This window comes from Triturus cristatus, chromosome 5_1 (assembly GCF_964204655.1).
Source record: "Triturus cristatus chromosome 5_1, aTriCri1.1, whole genome shotgun sequence".
Lineage (NCBI taxonomy): Eukaryota > Metazoa > Chordata > Amphibia > Caudata > Salamandridae > Triturus > Triturus cristatus.
This window is the reverse complement of record NC_140587.1, coordinates 95,830,937-95,852,040: the sequence shown is the minus strand read 5'-3', so window position 1 is coordinate 95,852,040 and position 21,104 is coordinate 95,830,937.

The window sequence follows — 21,104 nt, the reverse complement described above, 5'->3', positions numbered from 1 at the left end:
GACCCAGCACCTCCCAAATTTTTTAGTAAGGCCGGGGTTACAATCTTCCCCATGTTGCTGAAGCTGATAAACTCCTCCATTTCAACCGGACTAGTACCTCCACCCTGGAAGCACGCCATAGTGAGGGCGCTATTGAAGGAACCCAGTCTTGACCCTGATACACTTGGAAATTATCACCCTATTTACCTTCTCCCCGGGACCCGCAAAATGTGAGAAAATCGCGTTAACTCAGTTATCTCTGCTTTTCTTGAATCTAATAACATACTCCACAAACTGGATTTTGCCCCCATCACGGGACTGAAACCACATTACACGCAGTGGTTGAAAAGGCCAAAAGGATCATAGACAAAGGAGGATCAATGGCCATCATCCTCTTGAACCCCACTGCCACCTTCGACACTTTTAACTACGACATCCTAATCCACAGATTGAGGAATGTTGGTCTATCGAGTAGTGTCCTCACCTGGTTACAGTCCTTCCTCAAGGACAGGAGCTTTCAAGTCTTTGAAGGAGATAACTCGTCAGACCAAATCCCACTTGGCTGCGACGTTCCTCAGGGCTCACACCTGAGCCCGATGTTGTTCAATGTCTACATGAGCCCTTTGGCACAGATTGCCCTCCCCTTTGGGATAGACATTGTTACGTACGCCGATGACACCCAGTTAGTGGTGACCCTAAACTACCCAGGATCCACTTCATCCAGTCTAGGTCCCTGCCTGGAGAGAGTCGCCAAATGGATGGAACTCTCCTTCCTCAAACTAAACGGAGATAAAACCGAGCCCATAATGCTGGGCAACTCACCCGTTTCTGGCATCGGCCTAGCATGACCAAAGTCTCTCTCGACTCCCCACCCACACCTAAAAATCAGATCAAAAGTTTAGGCATGTGGCTAGATCAGTCACTTTCTTTTGATCATCAGGCAACTACACTGGCAGCATCCTGCGGCTGCTCTGTAAAGTTCTTCCGTTCCTCCCTTTTTCAGCAGAAGACTTGTGGTAAATATTTCATTACCGGTACTATTTTTTATGCGGTAAAGTCTAGTAAGAATAACTCAGTATAAATAAGAGGCAGAATCCGTGGTATTAGAGGTTCTGAAAGGCTTTATTCCTCTACAAAGGAATTACAGTTCGAACCGTAGGCTTCAAATTCCATCACCACGAAGGTTCAGGAAGGGAAGGCAATACATTATTGACAAGTAAAGATATTTATATGAAAAGCATTACATTAAGACAGATGTAGGAGGCGTAACAGCTGATAGTACAGATAATAATACACATACGTAATGAAAAAGGCGTACATATAGGCGTAACTAGATACGTCATTAAACATGATGTCACAAGTGGGTGGATCCATAAGAGAATCCTGCAATGTCAGCAGAAAATATTTGGCAGAGATGCGCGCGCAGCCATATGACGTGTGATTGACGTGCAACTAGAGGGTGAAGGGGACTTGACATTTAGCTCTACATGTGGAGACAGAAGTCTGAGGGGTCATGTCAACCTAATCCCAAATCATATCTAATATCTTATGTTTAAAGAACTGTATTATCCAAAAGGAAAAGTCTCTCGGGCGGAATCTATTCTATACTGACTGTTAGTGCGTGTACAAGCGTCTAAATGTCTACATGAGATGCGAGGGGGCAGGAATCTTCCATGGTAACAGGGGCTATGAATTACTTGCATGAGGACAGTGAGGCCTGGCCCTTTGCTCGGTAGCTGGAAGAATGTTTACCTAAACTACTAGACAGGAATGCATCGGATGAGGAGCGGAGCAGATAATCTTGAAGGTGAAATACAGTTTTTGGCAGGCAACGGCCGGATCAGGCACCGTTAGCCGCGCAGGGAGTAGGACAAAGTTCATGGATACAGATGCGGGCTCGGACTGGAGCTTTCAGAGGCAGAAGACAGGAAAAGGCTTGATGGCAGAATTCAGGGCCTACTCGCCTGAATCTGTAAAATGTGGAAAGTGAACCACATAAAGTCGGTGGCCTTTCATACTTAGGAATGGAATATCTGACCCATTCATGGCGGATCTGAAAGAGGACATGTTGACGGTGGACGCACATGTATTTGCGTCTTCATAACTGGAACTGGAGGGAACATACATGTACTTGTAGCATGCACATGGAGCCGTTGGGGTCTACGATAGGGGACATAACTGATCACAAAATTCATATTTCCTCATTCCCTCCTTGTCCCCTACGGACCCTCAGGAGATATCGATCTTCATCAATCCATCGATCTGTTCATATAGCATCATTTGTTCTTCTTTCTTCTTCCGGGATCTTGAACGAAAACTTGGATGCGGGATACACGATGTGGCACACAGACCACAAATCGCTGGCCCACATTGTAGACATAAGCAGCAACTGAATAGTATGAGAAAGCCAATACCTAGGAAGGATAGGATCCTCCATCCCCAGGCTGACAACACGCTCCAGAACCAACCGGACCAAGTCCAGGTGCCTGGACTCTGGTGTATCTGGCTGATAATTTTATGAAGGCGAGTTATGGCTTTATATACTGACGGCGAATTTTCTGGTATGAAAACACAGCAACTTGATCCAATGACCCTACAAGCTCCGCCCCTATCGGCCAGAATGACGTCAAGGACAAGACTATTTTGAAGCACAACAATCCGCATCGCAGACTGCTCCTCTGTTAAGTTGCCTAGGGCGGAAGTAGTCTCGTTCACTACTGCTTCAAGGGTTCTAGTTAATCTACGTATCAGCTTACTATTAGTGACTGTACCTATATAGGGAAAGAAACCTTTATTGAAATCTGTGTATTGCTCCCATGCCGTTTCAGTATAATCGACAATCGGGAGATCTCTCTGCTGTCTATTGTGTACTAAATGGGTATTTCTGTGATAGTCAGGAGGGGCTAGGAAAACAGGTGGCAGAAGGAATGCTATGTAACAGGTACCATCCCAATCTAGAGGTAAACGTATATATGCGGTCTGGCCACATATGAAGTAGGAATGACGGGAAGCTCTGAATGTAGACTTGCCTTGATCACTGAATCTTATTACAGTGGTACATTTACTATGGCCCATGTGTATGGAGCCATTCTTTCTTACACATAATTCACCTTTAACTGGAAATACTGACATAGCGGGCAAGATTGGTGTAGCTTCAGATTCAACATTCAGAATCATGAGGTTAAGTGTAAAGTTACCTAATCCATATACTTCATTTTCTAGATCAGTTCCTGTTCTTTTGGGAAGTCCCTCCTTGTTAGGATAGCAGACTTTAAGCAAAACTAGGTTCAGGTTTCCCCATACCCAGTTGTCTTGATAAACTACTGAATTTGAATCTAGGGAATTAATCAAACTAAACCATGCTCCACAGGAGCCATTGTGTGTGAACGGATACGGAAAGAGAGGCAAAACTCCCTTATAGTTCTGATAGGGAGGGAGTCGGCCACATATCCAACAACTTGTAGCATTGCTGGTCTGATGGGAGTGATGTAACATACTAATAAAAGTGTTGTTGCGCAGCGCAAATCTATAAGACAACTCATGCGGAGGTAATTCGCTAAAAGAATGTTCAGCAGTAACATTGTAAGCACGCTTAGAAATAGGGTAATACATATGTAGCAATACACTAGAAATGATGATCAGAAGACTTAGAAAAAACAAAATTAATAATGTCACTGTGCAGTGACTACGAAGCGATTTACAGTACGCGTGTTTTTTAAGCTGTATCTGTCTATTTCTCTCTCTGTTTCGGTCTAGAGGATACATGTCAGAGACGAATTCAACCGATTCACCTTGGAGAGGACTTAAACAATCAAATTGTCTGACTTGCTAGACCTTAGTTTCAGTTTATAGAGTTCGTTTTTTGTTTGTTCAACCAAGGGGAGCTTTGAGTCTGTCTGTGAGGGAATGCAGGGCTGAGTGTTCACATCGGACGGTAGTCCATAAAATTTCTTGATATGACTCGAGTGCAACCACCCTTTACGTCCCTCAACCTTCACGGCTGTCCTTGTTGTCAGCAAGACGAGTTTGGGCGACTTCCACCTGGGCTCCAGCTGGGTCTTCCGGTCGAAATTCCTCACAAGAACCAGATCACCTGGAACCACGTCATTGGGCTTTACCTCAGTGTTATCGGGAAAAGCTGCAGCTACCTGTGAACGACAAGATTGTAGTGCAGACATCAAGGAAGCCAGGTAATCTGTCAGCATATTACAGTCAACATCAGTGATTTTACGAGGTATAGGCGTCCCCCACATATTTGGTGGTCTACCGAAGATCACCTCATACGGGGATAGCCCTGTTCGAGAATGTGCTACCATTCTCATGTAAAAGAGCGCAACTGGTAAGGCTACTATCCAATCGACACCTTTTTCTCTACATATTTTGGACAATCTGATTTTCAGAGTTTGATTATGACGTTCCACAAGACCTGCTGCCTCGGGATGTCGAACACAGTGGAATTTCCATTGGTAACCTAACAGAAGTGAAACGTGTTTCATTAGTTCGGATGAGAATGGCTGGCCGTTATCTGAGTATACAACACGTGGCAAACCGTACCGTGGGAAGAATTCTTGAACTAACTGTTTGGCAGTAGTCGGGGCAGTGTAATCTGAAACCGGGTAGGCTTCTGTCCAACGGGAAAGAGCACAAACAACTACGAGAACATATTTGAATCCTCGACATCGTTCCATCTGGATATAATCCATCTGGAGGACTTCAAAAGCGTGATCGGGAGGTTGGAATCCACCCTGCTCTACGGGAATGCTTTTACCTGGATTAAACTGACAACATATCATACAGGTACGTACTTTCTGTTTGGCTGCTGCTCGCAAGTGTTTGTTGAACCAAATGTGTTGAATACTGTCTAGCATAGCTTTTTCTCCTAGGTGCGCTGGACTATGTATTGTGTTAATGATGACTTGAACCATGGAGTCGGGAAGAAACCATATAGATTTTTCCTTCGTCATCCATCCTTGATCCGTTTGGATCCCTCCTAATTCAGTCCATTTCTTTATTTCTTCTGGTGTAGCATGTGTCTGTATGTCAATTACATCAAGGGCGGGATCCTTAACTGTCATGCAATGTGTTGGTGTCGGAACTATTGTCTTTGTCGTGTCAGTTGTATGAGTCTGGTTCTGAGCAGTCTGTTTAGCTGTTCTGTCAGCTAGGTCGTTACCCTGAGAAATGATGTCGGTAACTTTTGTATGAGCTTTCCATTTCATAATCGATATTGCAGTAGGTAGATGAATCGCGTCTAATAGAGCTTGAATGAGGGGTCCGTGTTGGATGTGGGCACCGTGGGAAGTTAAATAACCTCTCTCTCGCCACAGTACGCGAAGTCATGGACGACTCCGAATGCATAACGTGAATCTGTGTATATGTTGAATTTCTTATTTTTGGCTTGAATACAGGCTTGTGTCAGAGCGATGAGCTCTGCTGCTTGAGCTGACAAAGTGTTAATACAATTTGTTTCAATAACTTCAGTGTCTGTTGTGACTGCGTAAGCGGCCACTAACTCTCCTGTACTTGTTCTCATACATGAACCATCTACATACAATGTTAGGTCCGGGTCTGATAAAGGGATATCTGTCAAGTCTTGTCTGGGTTTCGTCGTGATAGTAATGACTTCAATACAATCATGTGCTAATGGATCTGTTCCATTTACTGGCAAAAGTGTGGCAGGATTTAATGTGTTACAGCGTCTGATTTCTATGTGTGGCTGAAACAATGTTAATTCATAACCGGTGAGTCTTGCTATAGTCAAGTGTTGTGTTTGTGTGCGGTTCAAGAGAACCTCTACTGCGTGTGGTACTTGTACTGTCAATTGATGTCCTAATACTATGGCATCACTTTGTCTGATTGCTAAAGCTGTTGCTGCCACTGATTTCAGGCACGCAGGAAGAGCCTGAGCTACGGGATCTAATGTACTAGAAAAATAAGCACATGGTTTGTGTGATCCTGCTTGTTCCTGAGTGAGTACTTTGCGTAAGGGATTCTGTCTATCTATGTGATACATTTTTCTTCCCATAGTGGGAACTGGAACATGTTCTGGGCATACGAAAACTATATACTGGTTTCGAAATTCTAGAATTTCTTTAATTAAATCAGTACCTGACCCTCTCCATTTATTCGTGAGTAATTCGGTCAATATGTCAGGTAAGGGTCCAGGATCGGAGTGTTGGCTTTTATATAATATAAGGAGGTGTTGAATCATGTATATACCAGCTAAACGCTGTTCGTCTGGGGCAAGATTCAGAAACGTGTGTGCTAGTGCATCTTCACTGTATTTGTCGGGACAGTCAGCCCATTGTACTGCTGACCTGGCCAATTCTTGTTCATCCATGGAATCGAGCATATGGTACCCCCTTCGGTCTCGGAGTAATTTATCAGCGGCTTGGAATAGGTGTTCAGGAGACCTTGTATTTAACATAGGGGCTTGGAAATGTCTGTTACATTCTGGACGTATCGGACGTATCGGATCATTAAAGCATCTGGTTTTATTAAAAGATCTTCCTTTACCTACATAAGCCATCGTTTCTAATTGTCCTGTAGGCATTTCGTCCTCCTCTCCCTCTGGTTCATGTAGATCTGACTCTAATCTTTCTGTATGTATTCGTTCTACTTCTTTGCGAATCTTACGGCACATAACTACTATACATGTCTGTTTATCATGTTTCCCTTCTGATATATTCTGACCCCATTTGGTAAGTACTTGCATTTCCTCCTGATCTACCCCAGGCCTATCTCTGTTTCTGATCACACAGTTTATGAAGAAGCGTAACAGTTGTCTCTGTACATCCACTTTCTGGTATTCCATAGCTTCGTCAATACTTTCAGGGCCTCGCCCTGATTGGACAAAGTGATATATATTGTCTAAATGTGCCACCATTCCTGGTAGCGTCGCTAAATATCTTGAAGCTCGTCGTATACGTAGTGATGACAGCAGCATACCGTCCCGTCTACCGGGCACAGGATCATATCTACAATCCACTAGATGCTCTTTAAACAAGTCTGAAGTTGCTAGTTGGGGTGTACGTTCGTATGCTAAATCTCTAAGGGATAATTTATTTCCTCGAGGTGGCGTGGCAAAAATTTCTGTCGTACCTCCTATCGCACCATCTGAGGTGCTAGGCGCGAAAGGATTTGTTGGATGTAAGATAGAAGCTGTAGATGTAGGAAAAGCGGTAGAAGCAGATGGACCTGTGGGAATGTGCGTAGGAGTTTGTTGTTGCGGGGATACAGACGGATGATCTTGGCGTTGAGCACCATCGATGGGCGGTGTGTGTGGCAGAGCATTAGCATATTCAGGAGCTACATCATCTAAATAGGAAGAAAGGAAAACGTCTTTTGCTGTTTTGGGATGTGCTTTTATCGGGAGTAATGGAGATGTCAAGTTTTTCGGTATTTCCGGGGTGGCCTGAGGTAACCCTTCGGCCAGAAGAGGATACATACCATTCATAAGAGTGTTTCGTTGTCTGTCTACTTGTTCTGCTTTTACTCGGGTACCTTCCTCAATTAATAAATTTTCTCGGGTTTTATTCGAATTCTCCCTACCTTTCTCTTCCTGTCTGAGCGCTTTTTCTGTACGTCTATATGATTCTTTACGCCATAATTCAATGGCATCTTTCTGTGACTGTCTGGCTTTCTTTTTCCATAATTCTTTTTCTACTCTCATGATGCAATCTGCATCCCAGGTCCCCGCTGCGGGCCATCTCTGACTCTCTGGTAAATCCTTGGTGTAGTCCACCCATAGATCAAGAAATAATACGGCATCTAGGCCATGCTTATGATACATAAAGTACCCTGGAGTGTCCCTAGGTGGAATGGGAACAGCTTCTTCGAGTACCCCTTTTCTGGTTTTGATCTGTCTTAATTTTGAAAAGAGCGGCATTTTTAGACCTTATTATTTGAACACACTTAATACAATAAACACAATAATGAACAATCATTCACACCACAATATGTAGAACGTATTAAAACATTTAACATTTAACAGTTAACGAACGATGATAACTAATAGAAAACTAGTTACTGACATAATACTGACACTAGATAATACTGAATTATATGCAAGACATACTAGATATACTGCTAAACAGTACAGATACACTGCTGAAACAGTGCAGACCGAATTTGTGTACCCAAACCAGTCTTGACCGGCACAACCAATGTGCACGTCTAACTGCCTCCCCGGCAACGGTACTCACCGGGTAGCACGGAACGGAAGGCCTCGGAACTGAACTGGTCTGGCCCGGACTGGACTCGACTCGACTGGACTCGGAACTTCGGAACCTGGTGGGCCTCTGTATACCTCGGATCTTGCTCTCTCTCAGCTAGGCTCTGGTCGGGATACTTCGCACTTCTCACCGCCTCGTCTGGGTGTTGATCGCAGCCTCAGTCACCCCCGCTTGGCCGGAGGGAGATACAGGAAATCCTGCAGGTACGCGTTTTTGTCCGTTCAGCTGTGGCAGGAGACCGGGCCTGCAACGCACCTCCGGCGCGTGAGATGAGAAAGTGTCCCTATTCGGGCGCCAATTTATGTGGTAAATATTTCATTACCGGTACTATTTTTTATGCGGTAAAGTCTAGCAAGAATAACTCAGTATAAATAAGAGGCAGAATCCGTGGTATTAGAGGTTCTGAAAGGCTTTATTCCTCTACAAAGGAATTACAGTTCGAACCGTAGGCTTCAAATTCCATCACCACGAAGGTTCAGGAAGGGAAGGCAATACATTATTGACAAGTAAAGATATTTATATGAAAAGCATTACATTAAGACAGATGTAGGAGGCGTAACAGCTGATAGTACAGATAATAATACACATACGTAATGAAAAAGGCGTACATATAGGCGTAACTAGATACGTCATTAAACATGATGTCACAAGTGGGTGGATCCATAAGAGAATCCTGCAATGTCAGCAGAAAATATTTGGCAGAGATGCGCGCGCAGCCATATGACGTGTGATTGACGTGCAACTAGAGGGTGAAGGGGACTTGACATTTAGCTCTACATGTGGAGACAGAAGTCTGAGGGGTCATGTCAACCTAATCCCAAATCATATCTAATATCTTATGTTTAAAGAACTGTATTATCCAAAAGGAAAAGTCTCTCGGGCGGAATCTATTCTATACTGACTGTTAGTGCGTGTACAAGCGTCTAAGTGTCTACATGAGATGCGAGGGGGCAGGAATCTTCCATGGTAACAGGGGCTATGAATTACTTGCATGAGGACAGTGAGGCCTGGCCCTTTGCTCGGTAGCTGGAAGAATGTTTACCTAAACTACTAGACAGGAATGCATCGGATGAGGAGCGGAGCAGATAATCTTGAAGGTGAAATACAGTTTTTGGCAGGCAACGGCCGGATCAGGCACCGTTAGCCGCGCAGGGAGTAGGACAAAGTTCATGGATACAGATGCGGGCTCGGACTGGAGCTTTCAGAGGCAGAAGACAGGAAAAGGCTTGATGGCAGAATTCAGGGCCTACTCGCCTGAATCTGTAAAATGTGGAAAGTGAACCACATAAAGTCGGTGGCCTTTCATACTTAGGAATGGAATATCTGACCCATTCATGGCGGATCTGAAAGAGGACATGTTGACGGTGGACGCACATGTATTTGCGTCTTCATAACTGGAACTGGAGGGAACATACATGTACTTGTAGCATGCACATGGAGCCGTTGGGGTCTACGATAGGGGACATAACTGATCACAAAATTCATATTTCCTCAGACTCATGGTCCAGGCTTTAATCCTCTTGCGCCTCGACTATGGAAATGCTCTGTATTTATGAGCTCCCAATGCTACCACAAATAAACTGCAAGTCGTCCAGAATTGTGCAGCACAGATGCATTTCATGATTCCCAACAGCCACTCCGCAAGGCCTGCTCTGAAAACCCTGCACTGGTTCTCGGTTGCGGACAGAATAAAATTCAAGCTTCTATGTATTGCCCACAAATCTTTCTGGATTTCGGCAGCTATCGTCCTATCGCTCGTCTCCCACTGCCTGCTAAAATCATTAAAGAACTGATAAATCAAGAACTGACTGCTTTCATCAACCACCATGATATCTTGGGAACAGCTCAGTGTGGTTTCAGGGGCAAGCACAGTACGGAGCTGTGAATTAGACAGAGGAGGCAATGCTGCACTGATTCTTTTACACCTCTCTGCAGCGTTCGGCACTGTCGACCACTGCTTGATGAATATTCCTCTCCATAGCTTAGGTATCCAGGGTACAGCCCTTTCCCTCCTGAAATCTTTTTAAACTGAGAGACAGCAGTCAGTGGAATTTGGCGACTTTGAATCCCCTCCCTTTCAACTACCCTGTTGTGTTCCACAGGGTTGTTCACTCAGCCCTTCACTCTTTATTCTTTGCATTACCCCTCTTGCAGGACTTCTCAAATCCTTTGGATTCGCTGTGGTGTCGTATGCAGACAACACCCAAATTGTCGTTTCAGTAACTAGTAACGTCCTGGACAGATGAACTAGGTTTCATAATTGCATGCAACAGGCAGGTACATAAGTGGATGCTGGAGAATTGTCTGAAATGGAACTCTGGAAAGACTGAGGTCCTGCTTTTTGGATCAGATGTATCCTTCTGGTCACCTAACTGGTGGCCTCAGCAACTCTGGAATCTCCCTACTCCAGCAACAAAAGCTAAGAACTTTTGAGTAATTTTTGACACAGCCCTATGTTCTAAACTTCAGATCAACGCTATTACTTCCTCCACCTTTTACACACTAAAAATAAGAAAATTACCTCCTTATATACCTTGGGATCTCCAAAAAACCATGGTCTCCGCTCTTCTCCTTTCTAGGTTAGACTTCTGTAGAGCTCTTGATTAACCTACAGAAAGGCCTTAGCAAGTTACAAGTTCTTCAGAATGCAGCAGCCCTACTATTGACAGGAACTCCCAGGTATCAGTCGCCTAAACAAGCACTCTTTTCTCTGCATTGGCTTCCCTTAAAGAAACAAATAGGTTTCAAAGCCCTCTGTATTGCCTTTAGAGTGTTGCACAATTCTGGACCAGTTTATCTAAGACATAACGTTCGCTGGTACACCCCGCAAACAAATCGTCCAACAGCCAAGGCAAATCTTTTTGAAATCCTGAGATTTCGGCTATCTAGGTGGGGAGATAGTAGTTTTTGTTTTTTCAACATCGAAACTATGGAACACACTACCCGCCCACCTGAAGAACTCTTCTGAACTGCTACCATTCTGTAAGGCCCATAACCTCTGGCTTTTCACCCTGCAGTCATTTTTATAATGGATCCAGGTATCTGCTGTTCGCTTCACCCTCGAGCATTAGTCCACGCTTTATAAATATGAAATCAAATTATATGAATAAATGATGTAGCCAGAATAAACAGACCCGTCCTGATAAAGTAGGCTTTAAATGTTTAAACATAAGATAAAAAGAATGGCTGCATGTTGGGTGGTTTTGATTTGATCAATCAATGCTGACATCCATCGCTTTATAGGCCTTAGATGAGCAGAACTAGTTCTACACCAAAATCCCCATTTGAGTTTTTCTGATGGCATCAGACATGCATTCTTGCAAGATGATTTCCAGTCTGCTATTGTGCTCGGCTTTCTAGGCATGGTCAAGCTGCTGCTGTTTTTTGGCATTACATACTGCAAGAGTACAGATAAGAATAAAAACACTTAGCCTAGGGCCGTCGGCTCTGATTTTTTTTTTGTCTGCATATCATGAGCCAACCTCTCCCTGGAAATCACAAGATGACCCTTTCACTGAGATACCTGTGCATTCATTCTAAATAAACATAATTGGCATATACATTCTGTTTCACCCTCGTGGTTGTACTATCAAAATAATAGATGTGCATATAATCAATGTTAAAGGAAACCTACAATTATAGTGGACAGCATGTAGGGGTAAACTACGCAAAGCACTTGACAGGAGGAGCTGGTGATGATTGTCTGGGCCAGTGGTGAACACCTGCGCTCTGATGAGTATTTATTTGACCATTGGAACTTAAGACGACACTTCATGCCATCCCCTCTAGACTGCCTCTTCTGATGGACACATGCATGCATATGTCGGGAGATGTGCATCTCAATCTTGTCTTGAATTTGTTTGTGAGAACTGAACAATATTTCAGCTAACAGATTGCTTTGAATTACATCTGTCAGAATACATTTGTGATGACTGGTGTAGGCATGCAATCCATCTGTTAGAATTTCATTCAAGCTTCAAACTGCTAAAAGAGCTTGTGAAGGTTGTCTGAGTCCATGGTATGCCTTTTGCTAAGTATTAGACCATAGGAAGTTTAAAGCTACAAATCATGAAGCTCCCATAAGACAGCTATCTTCTGACAAGTACCACAAGTATAAAACATTTGTATTTTAGAAGATGTCCAGAACTAGCTGCACTTGAATTTGTCAACCAATATTAATTCAATGAGTTTAGAGACTTTCTTGAACTCCATCTACCTCGATGCATTTGAGTGGACTGGTGCAGGCATGCCAAAGGTGCAACCTATTTATATAGACTTGTACGCTGGGAGAGGTGAAGGCTAGTTTAAGGGATGTGGTGATTACTGTGGGTAGGTGTGGGGATAACATTGTGAAATCTAGGGTATTGGGGGGAGGAATATCTGTGGTAGCAGGACAGAGGTGAGTACGGGAGTGAGTTCAAACCTGTGTGAAGTGATCGCAGGGGTCCGGTGGACTGCCCCACAAACACTTTTGTATTGTGGGGGACTCACAAGTTATCTAGATTTACAATAATAACATTTATATGATCGGTACCGTCTCAAAGTTGAGGCATTGCCTCTTGAGATGATAACCTTGGCATACATACATGTCCCCCACAAGCAACATTAATTGATTTTTTTTTCCTCTTTGTTGTATTGACAGTAAAAGTAAGGGTGTCCTAAAGAGTCGCATGGTTGGAGCTGTACAGTTTTGCGGTCATGTTTAAAAGCATTGGAAACTTTGCATAAGAGTGCACTGGTGGTCCATTTGTCAATAGAAAAGCTAAACACTGGTCATGATTAAAGTTCCCTCTAATTATTTTTCTCAGTGTGTGGCAACAGGATGGTAGCATGAACACGTTGATTGATTGAGTGTAGCAGGAAGAGTATGTTACCATGAGCCGTTTGGGCGATTATGCTAAGCGAGCTACCACATTGGAGCAGTGGTGGATGGGAGAGGAAAGAGTTAAAGAGAGTCAGTAAAGATTCTTGAGGGAAAAAAAAAACAGCAAGAGAAACAATTATGTCCTGTGAGATCTTCCAACAGGGCTCCAGATGTACAATTTGAACCGTCGATTTGAGCAAATTGACCTCCCACTGAAAGCTGTGGTTTACTGGCATTGTGTGAAGTTGAGTTATGTGTATATATGATGAAAGTGCAAAATACAAGTCTAATCCCAGTTGGTGAGATAATATTGCTCGCAATGAGCCTTTATCTCTACCCTCCTATGAAAATACCGTAAGCGCACGGTACCTTCAAAGCTTCCAGACTGGCAACTGGGAATAATATGTGGTAAAGGTCTTTGAGGCCAGTTTTAGTGCACAACATTCCCTAACCGCGTTCTTCTGCCTACACAAATTATGGCAGGTATTGCTTGCAGAGAATTGAGGTGGCAAAGCAGTGGCTGAGTCGAAATCTGCTGCAAAAGGGTGATTTCAAACTAATTCAGATTTATGGCATCGCTCTGTTAGAGGCTGCTTGGGATTTATATAATTCCACCTGGGTCCAAAAAAATACGAATTTTCTATATATAATATAATTCAACGTGGCTAACAAAGCACTACGGAGTGTCCTAAAACATCATAAAACAAACTCCTGGTGAAGCAACTAAGCTTTCAGTAGAAAAGTTTTTGGGACTCTATTAAGGAAAGGAAAAGGATTTGTGGAGTGTTTATGTCTGCTCAATTAAATGTCAACTTGCTCCTTACGGATATTACTATTAAAAAGGGTAAAAACCATGTTTCAGCTAAAAGTAAAAGAACAGCATCTCTTTTAATACACTAATTTGTAAATTCCTCAGAAACAATAACCCCCAAAAATTGGAATGCAGAGCATGGGAAATGACCCAAAACATTGATTTAAGTATTTCAATTTCTAGCATCACCATAATCTTTACAAATGCTAACTCTTTCAGAGTTCTATCCTCGGGAACGTATAAGCAAGACTGCCTTGCAAGATGCCTGCCCTAAAGCCTTTTATGATGCCCCCTTCTTACTCTGGAAATTAATATGCTATGGTAATGGCCAGTCAATCCCTACAGGGGGTAACCTTTACCACCTGTGTTGGGGGTGTCCTGTTGTGTAGTGTTATCCTCTTTGAGTGCGTCGTCACGCATGTGTGTGCTGGAGCATCCAGGAGCATGTCTTAGAGAACACAGGTCACAATACAGGCACAGGTGGCATCAATTATATAGCATTTTATCCAAACATATGACTTAGAACATTTGTATGTATAATTATCGCACAATCAGAAAGTTACTTACTTTTATGACCCTACAATGATAAAAAGCAGAGTGGAATTTTCTGGAATTTGACCTATAGATCATACTAGATCCCAGCAGCCAACACTTCATTGTATTTTCTTACCAATAGATGGTAAGGGAGCACAACTACTATTTACCAAAGCGGAAGGCCACAACCTCTCTGCAATAAAGCATTGTATAACACACCAGGAATCCCACAGTACTCCTTAATTTGATGCCCTTTGTGGTTTTCTCTGCCTTGATTTCCTATAATCAGCACAAGCTAAACTTCAAAATAACATGAACCCACACTGACAATACGATCCGCTGCAAGCAGTAATAAAGAACTCCATATTGAGAACCAACCTCATGTTCTATCTGGACTCTGACTTCAGTAGATGTTCAATTGGGATTGACGCAGCAACTGAAGAGTCAGAGGGAGGGCTGGGTTGTGACGTCCTCTCCCATTGAATGTCATTTATATTGCTAGTTCTGACTAATACCCCAACCATCCCATGCTAACTTTCTTTCAGAAGCTACCTATTAGCTGAACTTTTCTTTGACCTCTACTTACTAACACTAAGCTTACTTAAATTGGTTTATACAAATTAAGTACTAACTGCACCTTATCTTGGCGATTCATCGCTCTGAATTGTTAGCAAGGTGCAAGTTGGTGCTATAAAGCTCAAAATGAATCCGATCTCAGATGTGTGTGAGGTTGGCAATCTTCACCAGGATGGCCATGAAATCCCTTCACTAGACCGGTCTGGGGTGCAAGATAGGTCACATTATAGCACTAGTAATTGCTACTGCGGGTGAGCTGTGAAGAACACAGGATTATATTGGACTCCATGCTCAGAAAGCTCTACTGAACACAGAGCTGTGTTGGAGACTCCATTCTGGGTGACTTGACCCACAGTAGCACACATCTTGAACCTCGTAACAATAAAAGGGCTAGTCACACAGTCGTGCATGGCATGCCACCCACCTTAAGAGGTGGATGATGTAGTGCAGAAGTCTGTGCAAACCATCCAGGTGCACAAGTGAAGACAAACACCATAGGAAAATTAAGACAAATCTGCTGCTGTTTTGGCCCCCAAAGTGGTCAATAATTTGAAACTGCTTTCAATTATAGTTAGCACAGCAAACAAGCAAAACTAGTACCAACCCCTAAAACAGGTAATATATACAAGATATTCATTTATATCGTGGCGTGCAAACTGCTACTCATTTTGCCTACTTTAATACATGAGGATCAAAATGGCTTTGTCCGTTTTAAAACATATCTGAATATTAGATACCTCTAAAGTATCATAGAAAAGGCTCTTGATTTCCATGTTCTGCCTGGATTCTAACTTCGGTAGGTAGTTGATTGGGATAAAAGCAATAACTGTAGGAAGTCAGAGGGCTGGACCATGACTTCCGCCCCTATTGTATATGTCCTTCATATTCCTAATTAATACCCTGACACTCCCACCCTAACCTATTTTTTCAGTATCTACAGATTAGATGAACTTTACCATGAGCTCTGCTTATTAGTACCAATTCCTAAAGCAGGCACTGAATAAAAGATCCTCAATAAAATCTTAGCACAGAGGCTCCTATAATTTTTACCTTAATACACGAGGACTGAAATGCCTTTATGCCTCTAAACACATCTCTGAATATGCGATGCCTTTATACTATTATAGAAAGCGCTCCTGGTCTTTGTCTGTGTGATCTTGGACATGGACAAAGCTCTTAACATGTGCAGTTAGCACTATATGTTGAAAATACTGCCAGAATTTGTGACAGGCAGGAAAATGATCCAATTATTCATGATCCTCAATGTTAGAAAAACACCCAGGGTTAAATCTTGGTGATCCATATTGGTATTTTATCAAGTGGGCAGAGGACTCCAGCAGGGGTGCCCACTCTCTCATGCTCTTCTGGCTAGCCATTGAACAACTAGCGGTTGAATGTTCATTTTGGGGGAGGAACGGGCAACTCAACTGGGAGATGCTAATCCTACAATCTCATTTTACATACCTGATATACTACTTTCTTAAAAATAGTTGAGAGATCACCCTCAACATCTCTAATGCTCAACTCTTTTAAAGAAGTACAGAGCCTGGCATTAATTGAAGCAAATCCTGTATATTCCCAAAATCCCATATACTACCACAATGTAGATTTATTCTCGGGTCATGAGATGCAACGGGAATGAGTTATGTTCTGATAATTAGGGATGAGGACCTATTATCTGGAGGGTGATTTATTGGAGAACAATTTGGGATCTGTAGTTTGTACACTCAGATCTGTTTGCATTCTCATGCATGTTCTTTTTATGGACTATAGGCCATATAGCTGAATCTATCCAAAATGAGTGCTACCATGTCTTCCTTATAATTTCATGAATCCTCAAATAATATTTTTGTTAACTTGATCATTTGTTAAATGATCTGATAAGGGGGCTCTAACGGAAGACAAGTAGCGATAGTAAAATTAAAACTGACAATTGATGGGGTACCCTAATTTTGCAGGTTATTATCTGGAAGCCTTGCTCCAATGGTTAGCAGAGAGAGACTCGGTGAGAATGGGTATACTCTTGCACAATAACAGGCCGCTTCCAGTTTTTTTTCTTGTACATCCTTAACTGCCAAAGGCCTCCGTATCTAAACGTGCACCACACTGGGTTGTTTGAAGCGAAGTCTGAACAAAACCTGTACAGTTAAGCCATATGTGCCTGTGATTCCTTTTAAGGCATTAGTTGCATTCATCTTGTAAAGGACTTGACACAGTGGGAGATGGCAGGTATTGAACACATAGGAATCTGTACACAGACTTGGTGTTGCTCCACTTTCCATTTATTAGAAGAGGAAAGTGTGCTGCACCGTGGCCAATTCCTAGTGAATGGGAGAAGAACTAGCACAGTAAAACGGCAATGAGACCCCACACTGGAGGATCCACAAACTCATGCCCCGGGCCACCAGAATTATATGTCAGTGGAGCACCAAATTATGCAACCGGGTGACTAACTTTAGGAGAATTATGCAGCACAATTTGTGATAGTGTTATGTAATTTCTTTTATACATGGTAATATTGTCTGGACAAAGATTTCATCTCAGTAGTACCAGTTTAACAACCAAATATAACAAGCATTTGCACTGCAATAGGTGTTTCATTTGGGAGAGTTAGAGCTATTGGCATTGTAGACGATAATGTCTTTTTTCTATGTGTTTGCCTTTGGAGCCTTATTTGTGTTTAGCCATGCAGCACATTAACCATAGCTTCTGCACCCCCCCCCCCCCCCCCGATCGGGAGGTGCACTGCAGACGAAGTATTTCTTAAAATACTGGAGCTGACGAAGCGTGCTCAGTGTACGAAGATGTCCCTTCAAAGAGGTTGCAATGGCATTAATGCACTGATAGATGCCCCTTCTGAAAGGTGCTGTAAAGCCTGCAATACTACTGCTGGTCCCTAGATGGAGTGTTAGGTGGAACACAGCAGCCACAAATGTTATATTTATTTCACCATCGGACCATAAATTGTATGTAAAGGGGTAGAACAGAGTTGGAGTCACGAGTTTTACAATTTAAAGTAGTTGAAATGGCAACGCTACAACTTCTGGAGATGGAGGCAACAGTTTTCAGAGCATAGTCAGAATTGTGGACGCATTAAATATTCACAGTACAGGTGTGAAGTACAGTAATTTGGGCAATTTAAAACCAAAATATGAAGTAGTAAGAAATACTTTAAAAAAGATTGCAGATAGTGATATTAACTTGCGATCATGGCCTGCTGTAGTCTAGGAAGAACGTGTGCAGTTTTGATCCATGAACGAGCTGCTTATTAGGGCGTTTGAGAAGCAGATTTAGGTAAAAAGCTGTGAAGATCACAAGACTGCTGGACACATTTACTACTTGTAGCTGGAAACACACCATGTTACGTAGTATGGACCCACTGAAGTTATCAGCGGTAAGTTAAAGCAGCCTGAAAAGGACGTTACCCACGCTCCGAACATAGCCCGTATCGGAGGACAGGATGCAGTGAAAGGATGCACACATATCCCTTGTAGTATGTTGGTACGTACTGTGTGTACCCCAAGCCTAGTGTGGGATAAAGCATCTTTGTATTGCTTGCACAGATAAAGAAGGCAAACTGCCACCTAGTTAAGCACATAGTTGGCCCATGGATGTCATTTAGGGGTCACCCTTGGGTTGCCCCGTGCATCCGCCGACACTGCCTTTACGACCTATGGCCTTGGGGATTGCAAATTCAGTGCCAAAAACACAGGGGAAACTCAGCATTAATTCATTTCAGCCCATGTTTCTTTATACTAATAGTGAATAAAATTCTGTTATTCACTATTAGTGTTGTAAAAAAATGGAGCACTCCTGTTGTGGTAAGTATTTTTTTCAAATGTATGCTGTATGTGTTTGCGGGGAGAGTGTGCGTGCATGTGCCAGGTAGTGAGTGAGACTGTTGCCCAGATTTACACGCAAGGCAATGCTTCACCAAAGATCCAGCGCTATCTTGCGTCAAAGGAAGAGGGAAACAGTGCACCATATAATTTACAATATGGTGCATTGTTTCTCTGCCTGTATGCTGGTGCACTTTGGCCAGCAATGCGCCAGCGCACACATGCCTGTACCATATTGCAAGAATGTGTACATTCTCTGAAGAGTAGGTTTTGTACAGGGAGGGGCCCCTTACAATACAAAAACTATGCTTTAAGGCATTGCGCACTTTGTAGCTTGCTGTTAAATGCAGCACACATGAAAAGTTGGAAAAAGAGAAGAAATGCCAGTCTTGAGAAAGTCGTAAGATTTTGGTGCAAATTCGTCTGTACCAATGTTTGTAGCTCATGATTTGCATCAAAATCCACGGGTGGTTGCATGGGAACACTCAATCACCTCCCATGGAACGCACACTTGACCCAAAAGAAAGGAAAGCAGTGCATAGCAAAATAATACATTACTTTGGGATACTATCCAATGTAAATCCAGGTTTGCATTGGATAGGAAATACCGCCTTAACACTGGCGCCAACTTCTGTCATCTTGAGGAAAATTAAGGGTAAACCTGTGCCAGCATGTCAGTATGTATGAGCGAGCAGGAGTGAGATTAATAGTAAATACGAGTGAAAATGAATAAGAATGAGGGTAATGAGATGTAAGAGAGTGTGTGTGTTATGTGAGGGTCATACGACATGCCTTCTTGGAAAATAACTGGAGCAAGCAAATGTTATGTGATGCCACTTCCTGCGATGTAATTAAGGTAAAAGAGTATGTGATGTCACTTCCACTACCACTGGCATTTTGGGAAATAGATGCCCATGATTTGGCCACAAATTGCTCTCCAGCTACACACCGCTTCATCTGATACCACAGAGCATCCCAGGCATGTTCATTTCTTATAACTGAAACCCCTGTGTGCTTGGTCCAAGCACCACTGAAGATCGCATAAGCCATCCACCCCTGTCCAAAACTGATTATGCAGGGTAGACAAAAAACGAGCAGCAAAAGAAAAGCTTTGCAAGACCTCATTGGCTTTCAAAGAAGATTGTGAATGTGCACTTTTTGGCAGATCCTTGGATCAGGTAATATACGTGTGCACATGCTCTGCTTTCTAGAAAGAAAAACACTTAATAAAATCCTTTTGTAAACGACCTGTGACTGGCAATCCGCTTGATCTTGCTTACCTACATATCCTTACCACATGTATACCGCGCATCTTAGCCACTGCCATATAATAAGAATTGACAAATCGCATATGCACCCTTGGCAGCAGGCTTGTACTTAGAGACTGATCAATAAGTATCAGTTGCCTCAGACTAAACCAGTCCAATACAGTGACAAAGGATGAACTGGTCTCAGGAGTGATTTAATGTCCCTGGGGCAAAGGGAGAAGATAACACTGGTTTGTTGTATATATTGTGAAAATAAAAATGTAAAGTAAATGCCAACTTTTGCAAGGTTTGCCCCATGCCCCAGCCCGTTGCACCCCAAGACACTGAACTGACCCGTGGATGTGCTGCCAGTGGTACTCCTCGCTCCACACCCAGGACATGGTGCACTGTCCCCTTCTTAGCCTCTGTACTGGCTCCAGGCCCTGGTGTGAGTGCAGCTCCGATGAGATACGACATGACAGCGCTTCTCCCACTCAAGTGTGAATACGCCATAAACCTGAGAACCGAGCCTACAGCTTCCACTCGAACCTCCAGGCACATGTGACATTCAGAAGGTTACTACAGCGGGAGCACTCCTAATGGCCAGGAGGACTCTCCTACTGGGAAGCAGAGGCTGCTGTTGGTGCAAGGTGAGTGGAGGTGATAGGACAGGAGTTCAGTGATGGCATCACTAACCAGCACACAACACTGCAGCTTTCACATCCATCCCGTCCACAGCAAAGCTAGGGTGCCGCAGCACCCCAGGGGCCCTGCACTCTGCAACTCTGTCAGAGGGAATGGGTGGACGAGAGCAAATGTACCCGTGACGTGTTTTTGTTTATTAGTCATGCAGCAATTCTAATCGTTGACATGCATTAGTCTGTCAGAAGGGGCAGCCATGCTACAAGATTGTCACATGAGAAAATTCCACAAGTCCACTCCCTGCTTCCTGCACAGCTCCTGCTCCAAGGCCCTTGCAAGCAGCATAACACACCAGCAGTGTTGTGAGGGTGCAGTACA